This window comes from Lygodium microphyllum, chromosome 20, assembly GCF_053477565.2.
Source record: "Lygodium microphyllum isolate KBCC chromosome 20, Lygodium_microphyllum_v1.1.10, whole genome shotgun sequence".
Taxonomy (NCBI): domain Eukaryota; kingdom Viridiplantae; phylum Streptophyta; class Polypodiopsida; order Schizaeales; family Lygodiaceae; genus Lygodium; species Lygodium microphyllum.
The window spans coordinates 4,959,794-4,973,534 of record NC_141154.1 but is presented as its reverse complement, the minus strand read 5'-3'; positions in this window follow the sequence as shown (position 1 = coordinate 4,973,534).

Genomic DNA, 13,741 nt, shown 5'->3' with positions numbered 1-13,741 from the left:
TTAGGATTGGGTACATATTTTTTTAATAGGCTGATATGGAATACATTGTGAACCTTTAGGTTCTCAGGGAGTTGCAATCTATAAGCATTGGGTCCTAGGCATTTGAGGATATTATACGGCCCACAATACCTTGGACTTAGCTTCTTGCATTCTCCTAGGGATAGAGAACTCTTTTTATGGCGTACCCGTATGAAGACCATGTCTCCTTCTTCGAAGATTCTTTCTTGACGTTTCAAATCTGCAAATGCCTTTTGTCTATCCTTGGCTACTTGTATGTCTTATCTTATCGACCTTATTTGATCATCCATGTCCTCCAACATTTGTCTTGAAGCTTCCACTCTTAGGGTTGGGTCAGAAAAGTTTAGGGGACTTCGACAATCATGACCATACAATGCCTGTAAAGGGGTCATTTGAATGCTCTGCTGGTAAGAAGCATTGTAGGCAAATTCAACTAATGGCAAGTATTGAATCCACCTCTTCGGCTCTCGACATTAGTATGCCCTAAGCATATCCTCAATGATTTGATTCACTCGCTCTGTTTGTCCATCCGTTTGGGGATGGTAGGCGGTGCTAAAACAGAGTTGAGTCCCAATGGCTTCAAAGATAGCTCTCCAAAAGTGTGATGTGAAGAGAGAATCTCGATCACTAATGATTCTTTTAGGTAACCCATGTAGCTTGAATATCTCCTTGATAAACAATCTTGCAATGTCGGAGGCTTTATAGTTTGTCTTTACTTGAATCAGGTGTGCAACCTTGGTAAGCATGTCAACCACAACCATAATGGAATTGTATCCTCCTTGGACTTGGGGTAGGCCCACAACAAAATCCATATTGATGGATTCCCATTTCATTTGGGGAATGTCAAGCGGTTGCAGTTTCCCTGGCATCATGACATGTTCGGCCTTGATACGTTGGCAAGACAAACATTCAGTGACATATTTGAGAATGTCACCTTTAAGCCTCTCCCAATGGTAGCTCTTCCTAACTGCATTAAGAGTTTTTGCATAGCAAGGATGTCCGGCGAAAGGAGAATCATGAGCTTCCCATAATATCTTCTGCTTAAGTGACTGGCTTGGCTGTATACACAGCCTTGTTCTGTAGTAGACAAGTCCATTATTAATGGAAAGTTCCTGATACTTAGCTTGCAACTTCTGATTCTGCTCCTTGGTAGATATTTCCTTTATCATTGTTTTGTAGGTCAAATCATGGCATGCTTCCTCTCTAGCTAGTTCAAGTATAGGGTTGTTTGGCATAGATACCTTTGTAGCCAGAGATCTGGCCGTTGATGGATTCTGCAAGATTAGGGAATTTAGGAATGCCTTGCGACTGAGTGCATCGGCAACTACATTCTCCTTCCCTGGTTGGTATTTGATTTTAAAATCATATTCCTCCAATACTTCAATCCATTGACGTTGCCTCATGTTGAGCTCGTTCTGGGTAAAAATCCATTTGAGACTCTTATGCTCGGTTACTAGAGTAAACTTGTCACCCAACAGGTAGTGTCTCCAAAGCTTTAGAGCATGGATGACAGCTAGTAATTCCAGATCATGCGTGGCATAATTCTTTTCATGACTCTTCAATTTCCTTGAAGAGTATGCTACTGGATGACCTTCCTGCATAAGTACACACCCCAAGGCAAAAATGCTGGCATATGTTACTACCTCGAACTCCTTATTGAGGTCAAGAAGTTTTAGAATAGTGCTGATACCAAACTTTCTTCAATTTGTCGAAGCTATTTTGTTCAGAAGTTGACCATGTAACAGAAGTTTGCTTCTTTAGTAAGTCTGTAAGAGGTGCTGCAATCAAAGCATAGTTTTTGATAAAGACCCTATACCATCCTGTCAAGCCAAGAAAGCTACGTATTTCTTTGACGAATACTGGTATTGGCCATTCAAGCACATCTCTGACTTTGGCTGGGTCTACTGATATTCCTTCTGATGATACTATGAATCCCAAATATTCAATCTGACGCTTGAAGAATGCACACTTCTTCATTTTTTCATACAGCTTATGGGACCTCATTGTCTCAAGGACAATCCGAAGTTGAGGTTCATGATCTTCTTCCTGTTTAGAATAGACTAAAGTGTCATCAAAGAAGACAAGCATGAAATCATCAAGATATGGTCTAAAAGTATCATGCATTAATCTATTGAAGGTGGCAGGTGCATTTGTAAGCCGGAATGACATAACCAAGAACTCAAAGTGCCCATATCTTGTATTGAAGGCCGTTTTTGGAATATCTTCTTCCTTGATCCTTATTTGATAGTAACCTGACCTGAGATCAATCTTGGAGAAGATCTTTGCGCCTTGAAGATGATCAAGAAGCTCATCGATTCTAGGAATAGGATACTTGTTCTTGACTGTTGATTGATTCAACCCTCGGTAATCAATACATAGTCGAAGTGTCCCATCTTTCTTTTTCTGGAATAGTACTGGAGCTCCCCACGGTGAGTTGCTAGGCCGGATGTAACCCTGATCTAACAATTGCTTGAGCTGTTCCTTCAACTCAATTGCTTCAGGTATGGACATTCTATAAGGTCTCTTTGCAACTGGTGCAGCTCCAGGCACTAGCCTAATTTCATGATCTACTTCTCTTGGAGGCGGAAGTTCACTAAATTCCTCAGGGAATACGTCAGCGTATTCCTTTAGCCAAGAAGGTCCTTAATGAGACTCTTGCTTTTGATCTAACTTGTTGAGTTTGATCAGGTAAACGGGTAATCCTTTTCTGACTCCTTTTATGATCCGAGATACTTTGGCTAATTGGATTCTTGGCACTCCTGCCTCACCTTGAGTTGTGACAAACTCCCTTTCAGAGTTTCGAAAGGAAACTTCACCCTTTCCACAGTGGATGTGGGCATCATTAGGCTTAAGCCAATCCATCCCGAGTAGACACTCATGGATACCTAAATTCATGACTCTGAATTTGATTGAGGTTTTCTTTCCTCGCAGAAAGAATTTCTCCTTAGCAGTTTGCCTGGTACAAGTTACCTCACGACCGTTTGCCAATTCCACAAGCAGGGTAGGTGCTTCTACTGTGGCTATTCCTAATCTTTTTGCACATGCTGGTGAGATAAAGGAATGTGTACTGCCACAATCAATCAAGGTTTTGAAACCTTTACCTTGATAGTCCGACAGTGTTTGAATCACCGAGAACTAGTGATTCGGCCCTTTCTTGTGTAAAGCGGCATGTACTGTCGCTCTTTTGAATTCTGCTTCCATAGTCAGATCTTCCTCTTTTTCTTCTTCGCATCTTTGCCTATTGGCAATGCAGGCAGTTCTTCCTCTTCCATGGGTTGCGGCTCCTTGATCGCGGCCTGCACCTTGGAAAGGTGTTTGACGATGTCCCCCGCTGAGCTTGGGACATTGCCTCTTGAAGTGACCGAGTTCGTTGCAATGGAAACATCGGAGGTTTTGGCCATTTTGAGTAGGAACAAAGTTGTTGACGTTATTTGTCCTTGCTTTCTTCCTTTGTCCCTAATTGTGACCTTGAACTCTCTTAACTTGAGGTCTGAATGCTCCTCTGTTTGGGTCATTATAGGACCAAGTTTTGTTACCCCTTGGTCTAGCTTGCACCTCCTGAATTATAGGCGCCGCTCGAATTAGTGCATCCTGCAGATCTGATGGACACATAGATTCGAGACGGGTATTTACGAGTGGATTCAAGCCTGCGCAAAATTTGGACACCTACTGCGTCATATCCATCTGTGGTGCATACTTTAAAAGTGAGACGAATTTAGAGTAGTATGCGTCTAGAGTGAGTCCTAGTTGTTTTAGCTCGTAGAACTCATTCATTTTCTGTGTACGATATGCAGGTGGCAAATATCTCCCCTACACGGCTTTCTTTAACTTCTCCCAGGTAACGGACCCCTCTGAAGTCCCTTGATCCCTGCACCATTGTTTCCACCAAAGTCTGGCTTCGCTAGTGAGTTTTAACTTGGCGAGCATGGCCTGATTGGTAGGTGCAGTACCAGCTGCTTCAAAGTAATCCTCCATATATTCAATCCAAATTTCAGCATCAGACTGGATGAATCTGCCTCTCCCGTCAAACTCGGGTGGCTTTATCTGCTTGAGGAGGAACTTCTTCTCGTGGGTCACAGTAGTACTTGATGTAGGGGGCGAATTTGGAACCTGTACCTGGGGTTGTGCCTGGATAAAAGTTTTCTTAACGTTATTATATGATAATTGACGTTAGCTTATCTTTAGTTCAGCTATCTCGTAAATAATGAAGCTAATTAACTTTTTAACAACTCTGATGCACAGCCAGATATTGATAAAATAAATCTTTATTTATATTTACATGGGCGTAACCTTATACAACATCTCGTGTGATGATAATCCAATCATTACATTCAGTTTGGGGAGAACAACGTTGTATTGCATTTGTCTACAGGGACTGTGTAATAGTAGGGTTTTGGGTCATGGATCTTTAGGAATCGATAATTCATTGGAAGTTCGGGATACCCTTTTCGTTGGAATCCATACTTCTCATGGCGGCCCAACACTTTAATCCTATCGGCTGGGATTACACGGGTTACTTCCTCATATACACATGAGTTCATTTCAACCCTCCGACCTTGAATATGTAAAGTCAAATTCACGTGAGCTTCCACAAAAATGAACAGCTTTACGACTTTCAAGTCTTTAGGTTGGTCTGTAGATAAGCGAACCGGTGGGCAGCTATGTAGTAGATTCCTGAAGACCCCGTCCATCTTCGTTCTATGTATAAAGGTGATGGATTATAAATCTGCTCTAGGATGTTCATCATCCCAATTCTTTGTCTATAAAGCGGAGAATGCATTGCAGTCATAAGCATGACTCGAAACACCAAAAACTTGTTCCACGCTTCAAAGTTCTGCAAGACAGTATTGAAGATGAGAAAATGTTTGGACATCAACAATTTCTTTATTTCATTTAATTGAGATCTCATAAGAACAATTCCATTGTTAGTCGGCTCTAATACCAACTGTAACGTGTCCCATAGTATTATCTAGGACACGTCTTAGCAGTCCATCGGAAAGGATGTCTAGAAAGCTCCGCTCGGCACTCCCATGGAATGTTACGGGTTTTGCAATCTAGTTCTTCCCACGTCTGCCATGTAGCGGAAGTATCATGGCCGTTCCCACTTAGGATCGACCGGAATTAGGGTTTTTCTAATGGGTCATTAGCTAACAGCAACTAGCGTCAGACCCAAGCGAACTACTTTACGCAGAAACACCAGGTCCGAAGTGGATTCAAGCTGCACTTGGTTCAAGGAGAATGGGAAACGAGAGGGATGCAAAGCTTAACCTCTCTGCCATAAGGCACAATCCCATTCCGTTCCCCTAAAACAGCGTAAATCGGGTAAGACGTAACTCTAGGTCATCGTTCTCGTTATTCTTTTTTATGATGATGATCATTCCGCTATTCCTCGAGATTTTTGAGAAAAGTTTCCGGCTAACCGGGACCACCCAACCGTAGGACGGACCCATGCCCCATCCTCCGCACTTTCCTCGGTTTGTTTTAGTTATGTAATTATCTAACACATTATTTTGACATATAACAATCAACTTCTTTAATTAACCTTGTTAAGCACTGGTTCCTTCATGTAATCTTGTCACATGACATAGAAAAACAACATCAAGCAAGTTCTTTTAACATTTCATCATTTTATCTTTGAAATACAAGGAGTTCCGCCCGTAGGCTTTTCCATAATCTGCCCGCAGGCTAACAAGTAATCTCCAGGGATCACTATTCCAATCAACTACTATGCGGGCCTCGAGATCCAATCCCGAGTCACGTTAGCCTCTTGTGCAAGACCCGGAAGGCGAGGGATTTACGGCCAGAGCCCCCCTAGCACCCAAGCATCCTCCTACTCCAAGTAGAACTCAACGGAGAGACCTCTCGTAGCGGGTTCGGTCCACGTTCTCGACGCAGTCAACAACCCCCTTGGTTAGGGTTAGGCAGGCAGTCGGGGGTAACTGAAGCTGCCTCTCCCTTCAGGACTTTAACCTGAAGTATAGGTACTTATTTAATTTGTAATTCATAATTCAAACAGAGCCCTAAAATCTCTAGCAAGCACAAACATTTCCATTAATCAACCCAGTTGTATGGCAAACTGCTAAGGAAGTGTTCTTTCCTTTTTGAGTGTATCAACACTCGTTCCCAAGGTGTCTTGTAACTTGGCAAGATCTCTTACATTCCAGTGTAGGGCATACCCAACTTGGTTAACCCTAAGGTACCTTAGATATGCTAGTTTCTGTTTTACAACTTTCCTTATTTAGAATGATATCCAAAAATACGTCTTTTTGCAAGATAACTTGCGCAAGGACTGTCGTCCTTGATGAGGGTTTTTCCCTTTTCTCCTTGTGAATCAATCACAAAATGATTACATACATGTTGCGCAAGTCCTGCGATGGAATAATCTGTTTAGATTCTTTAAGCTGACGTATGTTAGGCGTAGGGTTTCTTCATTTAGGGACAAACCCTAGTTTCTTATCTTTATGAAATTATTGTCCTTACGGTAAGGAAAGTAGTCAAGTGTTAGGGTATGAATGCTTCTATGTTTAGATTGGTTCGGTTAGTTTGTGGAAGGTAATCTTACTTGTCTTGTCACGGTTTTACTATCCTTGTGACAATTAACTTTCCCAATCAATATAGTTTAATTTGGCATATAGCATAAGGCCAAGATGATACAAAGGCGACAATACTCCTTGGGACAAAAGGCCTAGCTAGAAATTAGTGTATACACACTTTATAAGTTCCAAGTCCTCAAATAGCAGGGGAAAAGTGTTAATAGAGTGTCATCCAGCAATTCCCCATTACATTTTCTTTCCAAATGAGTTCGTATATCTAATTTTTATACTTGTTAATTCCTAACATTTAACTTCCGTTTTCTTTAAAGATGAACTCATGCCAAATAACAACAGTTGCCTTGCTAAGATGTGCAACTAGCAAAGATAACTCCCTAGTAATTTGAGCATCGAAAGAAACCTTTCATGAATTTAGCCATTTCATGATTCGTTGCGAAATGAATAAGACTAATGGTGCAAGATATAATTTCTTCATTTTAGGAATATATTACTATAGTAAATGGATAATCTTGCCTATAATTTTATAAAGCTTGATGCAATTTGAAGAAAGCTAATTTGTATACATTGTCATTCATAAGCTAACTCCTTCGTTAAAAATAACTCGAACAAATATATCTTTCCTTAACAATTTTTCTTCGCATAATTGACTTAAAACCGAATTAACACCAAGAAGAAAAACCTGGCTTTGAGGTGAGATATCCACATGGATACCGGGAGATGATCCTCCTGCAGCTACACCTTGGACTTTCTTTGGCGGCATCGTAGTTCGAATGTGAGATCGCCTTTTCCTTTTTCTTCTTGGAATTTCACCGTCTTCTGCTTCCTAATATTTTATCTCACGGCTATTTTTTCCTTACGGGATACCATACGAGGCCATGATGATGACTTGGATTTTTTTGGACATGGGAATGTGTGGACACCGGCTTGTTTGATAAGACTAAGAACACAAAGCTCAGCTACGAGAGCACTTGCACAAAAAGATTTAAAAGTGAGTGAAGGAATTTATGCAAGAAAATGGAAGTCTGCAAGGTAGCCTAAGGACAAAGTAGGCTGATGGGTGTGACTTGAATCGTCTAAAGAAAAATCTGGAGGGGAAAAGGGAAAGGCTTAGGGGGGGATTATACCGGAGGGGGGAAACAAGGCCTTGTGGGGGTTTCAAAAGAATCGCGGGAGGGGGGAAAACAAGGGGCTTAGGGGGGGGAATTTAAAACCCCGGGAGGGGGGAAAACAAGGGGCTTAGGGGGGAAATTTAAAACCCCGGGAGGGGGGAACAAGGGCTTAGGAAGCCCACCTTGGAACCTTCCAAGGAGCTTCTGGAAGGGCCACGTGGGGGGGGGGAAAGGACTCCCGAGGCAATGATACAAAGGCCAAGGGCAGCGTGGGCTACGAATCCAGGCGATGGCCGGCTTTCCGTCGATGCTGGGGTCCACGTCTCTCTCCCAGCCCAGCTCCTCGTCAGCGCAGAGCGGCAGCTCACAGTGATTCCCTTCACTTATGGCAGCGATGACCATCCTCCTCTCTTGTTGCCCAAAGACACGGCTTCTCCCCCCAAGGCTACTGTCAGCAGCACGGCGCAAATCCTCTCTCTCTCTCTCTTATGATAGGCTCTTCTCTCACGGCCCCCAGCCTCCCTGTACAGCGGCCCCCCCTCCCCTTATTTAAATAGTGGAGGGAGGGGGGATCTTCTCTTCTTGTGTGTCGACACGCATGTCCCCCCTCCCTCCAAGGCTCCACCAAGGAGCTTAGTAGCTCCTTCTATTCCCCCTCCCCCTCCAGCTCGTCAGTCGGCTGGAGGGATAAGGGGGGAATTAAAAAAATTTCTATTAGTCCAAATTATTTTCTCCACGTGAAATATTACAGACTCTTTGGGACATTAAAGGCAGTAGCGCGAGGCAGTGAGGGCATGACTGAAGGTAGGGGTTGTCCATCATCTTGGGAGTGGCGGCCACAGGACTTGTCTAGAGAACTTTGTAAGTTTTTCAATGTTCTTCTCACTTTCTTTTTTGCAATATCACTTGTACTGATGACAATTGTGTTTCTAATTGTTGTTTTTTTTTCTTTGCAGTATTCCATTACAAACCGCGATCCCACCAGCCTAGAGACTCGATATGCAAAGAGACACGATTTCACTGCATTGATCGATAGACTCTATATACATGGCGGCCCAATAAATCACTCATCTTTCTTGTCTGTGGTTACTATTTTTATTAAAATGTATTATGTATAGTGGACTGATGTGTTTTTTTTTTTGTAGACTCTGTTAGATACTCCTTTGCATTGGGACCAGTTTTTGGATGGCGAGGATCTATAGCTCATGCGTAGATTCGTGGAGCGCACATCCTCTTCCTTTTTAGTTTTTTGATTTATGTAGGCATCTTCTATGTACTATATTATTACCATTCTTTGTATCTTGCCATGATTCCATGAGTTTTCATTAGCGATCTTATATCTATTCTATGTTTCAGTCTTATGGATTCTAGTATATTTTGCGCTCATTTTAATGACCATTGTACACTTAACATGAAATACTTTTGTAGAATATAAATATAACACATAGTGCTACATGTGGTAAGGTAGCTTGTTACCCTACCACAAAATTTATTTTCCCTATAATCGTCACTATTAGCATCATAAATTTACTACATGCGTCGCTATTGGCATCGCAATATGCATCGAAAACCGTCTCTATCAACATCAGTATTTGTATCATTACACAAATAATGATGCAAATACCGAAGTTGATTTTTTACCAATGTGGATATCAATAGCGATGGTTCCATGGAGATGCTAATACCGACATGTTTAGCAACAACAAGGGCAATTTTTTTAATGAACATTTTCATCGCTTTGAATGTTAGTATGAGACCTATATCTTATAGTGTATCTACATTATGCTTGACTTTGTAAACCCACTTATAGCTAGTAGCTTTCTTGCCCTTAGGCAAAGGTATCAAATTCCAAGTCTTATTGGCTTCTAATGTAGCCATCTCCTCATCCATTGCTGCATCCCAATGAGCATGACCAACATCATCCTCAAAGAAAGTGGGCTCAATATCCTCAACTACCTTCACCATATAAGAATAATGGTGAGCTATATAATGTTAAAAATAAAATCTTTTCACTGGTAGGGTATCTGACCCTACTAGACCTGAGTATCACTAGATCACTCTATGGAGCCTTTATATTACTATATGCTCTCTGTACATCTAGTGTCTTGACTGAAGGAATACCAAGCTCATCATCCAAACTTTCTAAACTGCTAGAATCTCCATCAAATCCCAAATGACTAGTAGATGCATCAATACCACCCAACACTTTCTTCTTTCCTTTGTCTTTACTTGCAGCACTTGAAGATCCACCTTAAGATGTGGCGCTCCTCCTGAGTCTCCCAGACCAAGGGCTAACTATAGGTGTAGTACTAGATGATGCTTCTGGTCCACTAAGGCTCCATGATTCTTGCTTTTCTTCTACATATGGCTATCATGATCATTATTATCATCTAATACATTACGAATAGGTGCATACCAAGTGCTCATTCCATAAAAAATAATATCCCTCCTCACTCTAACTCACCCATGACAAGGTTATAACAATGATACCCTTTCTACTTTAGAGAGTATCTAATAAAAATAAAATTTTCAGCCTTGATCAAGCTTCTTTCGCAGCTCTTCAAGTACATGAACATATGTACTACAACTAAATAATTTTAAGTATGATACATCGCTCTTCAAGCGGGCGAGCTTTGAGCGGGCTTCTTGCCTATAAAGCATTCTTCGGGGGTCAATCCATGAACTGTAGTTGTGGGAGTTTTTTTAATAATATAGACAATAGTATGAATAAATTCAAACCAAAAATTTCTTGGCATATTCTTTTTAGCCATCAATGCTTGTGTAACTTTTCCAATATGCCTATGTTTTCTTTCAGCAATCCCATTTTGCTATGGGGTATACCTGCAAGTAAATTGCCTCTTTATTCCATGAGACCTCAAGAAGAAGCAAGTAAACTCATTTGAGAGGTACTCTCCCCCTCTATCTGATCTCAAGCACTTAACTTTTAAGTCTATTTCTGTTTCAACAGCTACCTTGAAAGATTTAAAGTGCTAAAAACCATCACTCTTTTCCTTCATGAAATATACCCATAGCTTCCTTGAACAATCATCAATAAATGTGACAAAGTATTTGCTACCACCAAGAGATACATTCCATGTAGGCCCTTAAACATCTGTATGCACAATATCAAGTATATTTTTGTTCACTTCTTTGTCATGCAAAAAGGGTGCTTACTTAGCAAATTGACATGCTTCACACATTTTATAGAAATCTACAACCCAAAAATAAGGTAGCCTTGTAACCAATCCTTTGGACTGCATTATTTTCAGCCATTGCACATTTGTATGTCAAATACGTTTATGCCATATTTTAATATCTACAACCACGCCCTTTCCTTTAGCATACATAACATCATTCATTGCAAGAATTTCAACATTTAAAGTGAAGATGCAACCAACTCTACTTCCTTTTGCGACCAACTTATACTTGTCATTAAAATCTTCTATAAAATAATCTTTTGCATTAAATCAAATCTGCAACCCTTTCTCTACCATTTAGCTAATAGACACAAAATTCTTTGTGATTGATGGCACATATAATATATCTGTCAAAATCTTTGTCTGGCCGTCATGCAAGGACAAGGGAACCTTTTGAATGTGTGAAATTGGGTGGTATGAATTATCACTCGTTTGCACATAGCTTGAATTTTGTAAGTTCTGCATCTCTCCAAACCATTCAACATGATTGATCATATGATTAGATACACCTGAATCAACATAGCATATATCATCATGTGTCCCCTTTCTTGTAATAGCATTCATAATATGCTACATAATAAACAAACACTCATTTTTATCTTCATTCGGTCATGAAGGTGATGCATAGTTTTCTTGCTACAATTTACCATTGTTGATATCATCCTTCTTAGCATGATAATGAATTGCAATATGACCTATTTTTCCACAATAATGGTAAAAAATATTAGAATTTCCAGATCCTCTATTCTACCATCCATCTCTTTCTCTAGAGCTCCTCGTGCCTCTAAAGTTTTCACGGCCTCTTGAAACCTACATTTAACCAAGTTGCTAATTTAACTTGTTTTGTTAGTTATCATTAGCATGTCCCAAAACAGAATCTCTCAAAGAGGATCTACCACACTCCATTTTCCGAACTTGAGTGAAATGCTTGGACATGTTCACCATTTCTTTCATATGAGTCACCCTACATATTAATCTCTTTAGTAATCATGAGAGACCAGCTCATCAAAATCTAAAAATATCTTTCATATATATACAGAAGTGATAAATGATTTTCAACCCTTCTCATTATCAAGACTACCCAAAGTAGATGAAATTCAATCATCATCATCAAGCATTACATCAATCACTGCTAAAGCATTTGTAATGCTCCTCGCCTTCAAAACATACTCATTAACAAACATTTTCCATTTCTTCAAGGTATTCAACTCTTGCTTGATTTGAATCATTCGTGAGTTTGTATTTACTAAAAAATTATTCTAAAAATTTGTCCAAGTTACATGTGAAGTTTCTACATTCCCGTTATATCCCAGTGTAGTATTATTAATGACTGCAGATAGTCAATACATCACCTTTTTGTCTTTTGCATTCCATTCTTTCCATGCCTTTAATTCATCTAGAGTCGGAGGGATACCCAGCTCTGACTCCTTTTCTTCACCTGATACAAACTCATAAAGGCCCTTTCCAACGACAAAGTTCATCACACGGAACTTCCATGAAGGGTAGTTGTTCTTGTCGATCTTCTTAATGATGGGGTTTCCACTGATCTCTACCGTTATCACAAAATTGATATAAAATAGCAAGCAAGTCTTTTGCAACCTTTCACAACCAGTGTACAACAATACATCGAGAAACCTTTTTCACTAATTGTTCAACAATACATGTAATCTACAATCTATTTGTAGATAAATCTTATGTTTGCTTCTTAGCAAATACCTCAAAGATTACAGATTTGTAATCTGCAACCTATGTATCCACTTTTGGTCGACATAGTTGAAATTACAATATACCCTCCTAAAACTGTTGTCTATAATCTTGTGGCCCTAAAATGGGGCCCAAAATGGCCTCAAATGCCTGAAATATAGAGTGCTCTACTCGCATGCCAAATCTCATAACAATTTGAGATTTTCACTCTACCTTGCTTCTAGTGCCTCCACAAGCACTATCCAAGAGAAAGAGTGGAAGAATAGGAAAGCTTCTTACCCATTGCTCACTTACTCAAACCTTGCTTCTTCTCCTTCACTTGAGCCTTCAAAACTAGCTTCTGTTAGTGGTGCTGCTTTAATACCATGTCAAGAATCATGTGACGGGGAGACTTGCTTGAGTTGCAAAGCCAAACATACACTGTACATATGAGAGAATGCTCACTCAAGAACACAAGAAGAGAGATGGAGACCAAAACGTTTTCTTGATGATTTTTTCTTCTTCTTCCACACATTATAAAATGTACACAAAAAGTATAGATAAGATACAACATAAAGTAAAATGACCTACTAAGTCAAACTGTGCATAACTGACTATATTATTCCATTGGTAATATATCTATGCCAACTGTCGATAGGTGTAACAAACTAAATATAATAAGTGATAAGTTAGTGGCTATGTGAGGATCATAATGGCTAGCAACATGCTTAGTGTAGACGTGCGGACCCATCTAGCCAAGTACTCCATCATTAATATGTGCACATGTTGAGCTTGTCATCTCAACATTTAGAGCATTTCTTCTTGCCATCAATGGATCACTACTAGCTATAAGTAGAATGACCTTCCTCAGATTCAATGGACTCCATAGTTCTTGATTGAGTTGTAGCTACTATTGTTGTGGTACCATGTTCACCTAAGAAGAGCTAGACTATTTAAGTGTCTCAATTAACCTTCAAAATGAATGATCTACTTTGAAATAGTCCATAATAGACTCATTTAGACCAAGATCTTGTGCTACCCATTGAGCGCGTAACTGATCATTAATCATTGACTCACGATTCATTACTTCCTTGAAAGATACATCCATGTTACTAAAAGATACTAAGCTCCACATACCCTTGTAGGTTCCTCAATTGTCATTACTAGGATTCACATAACCTCT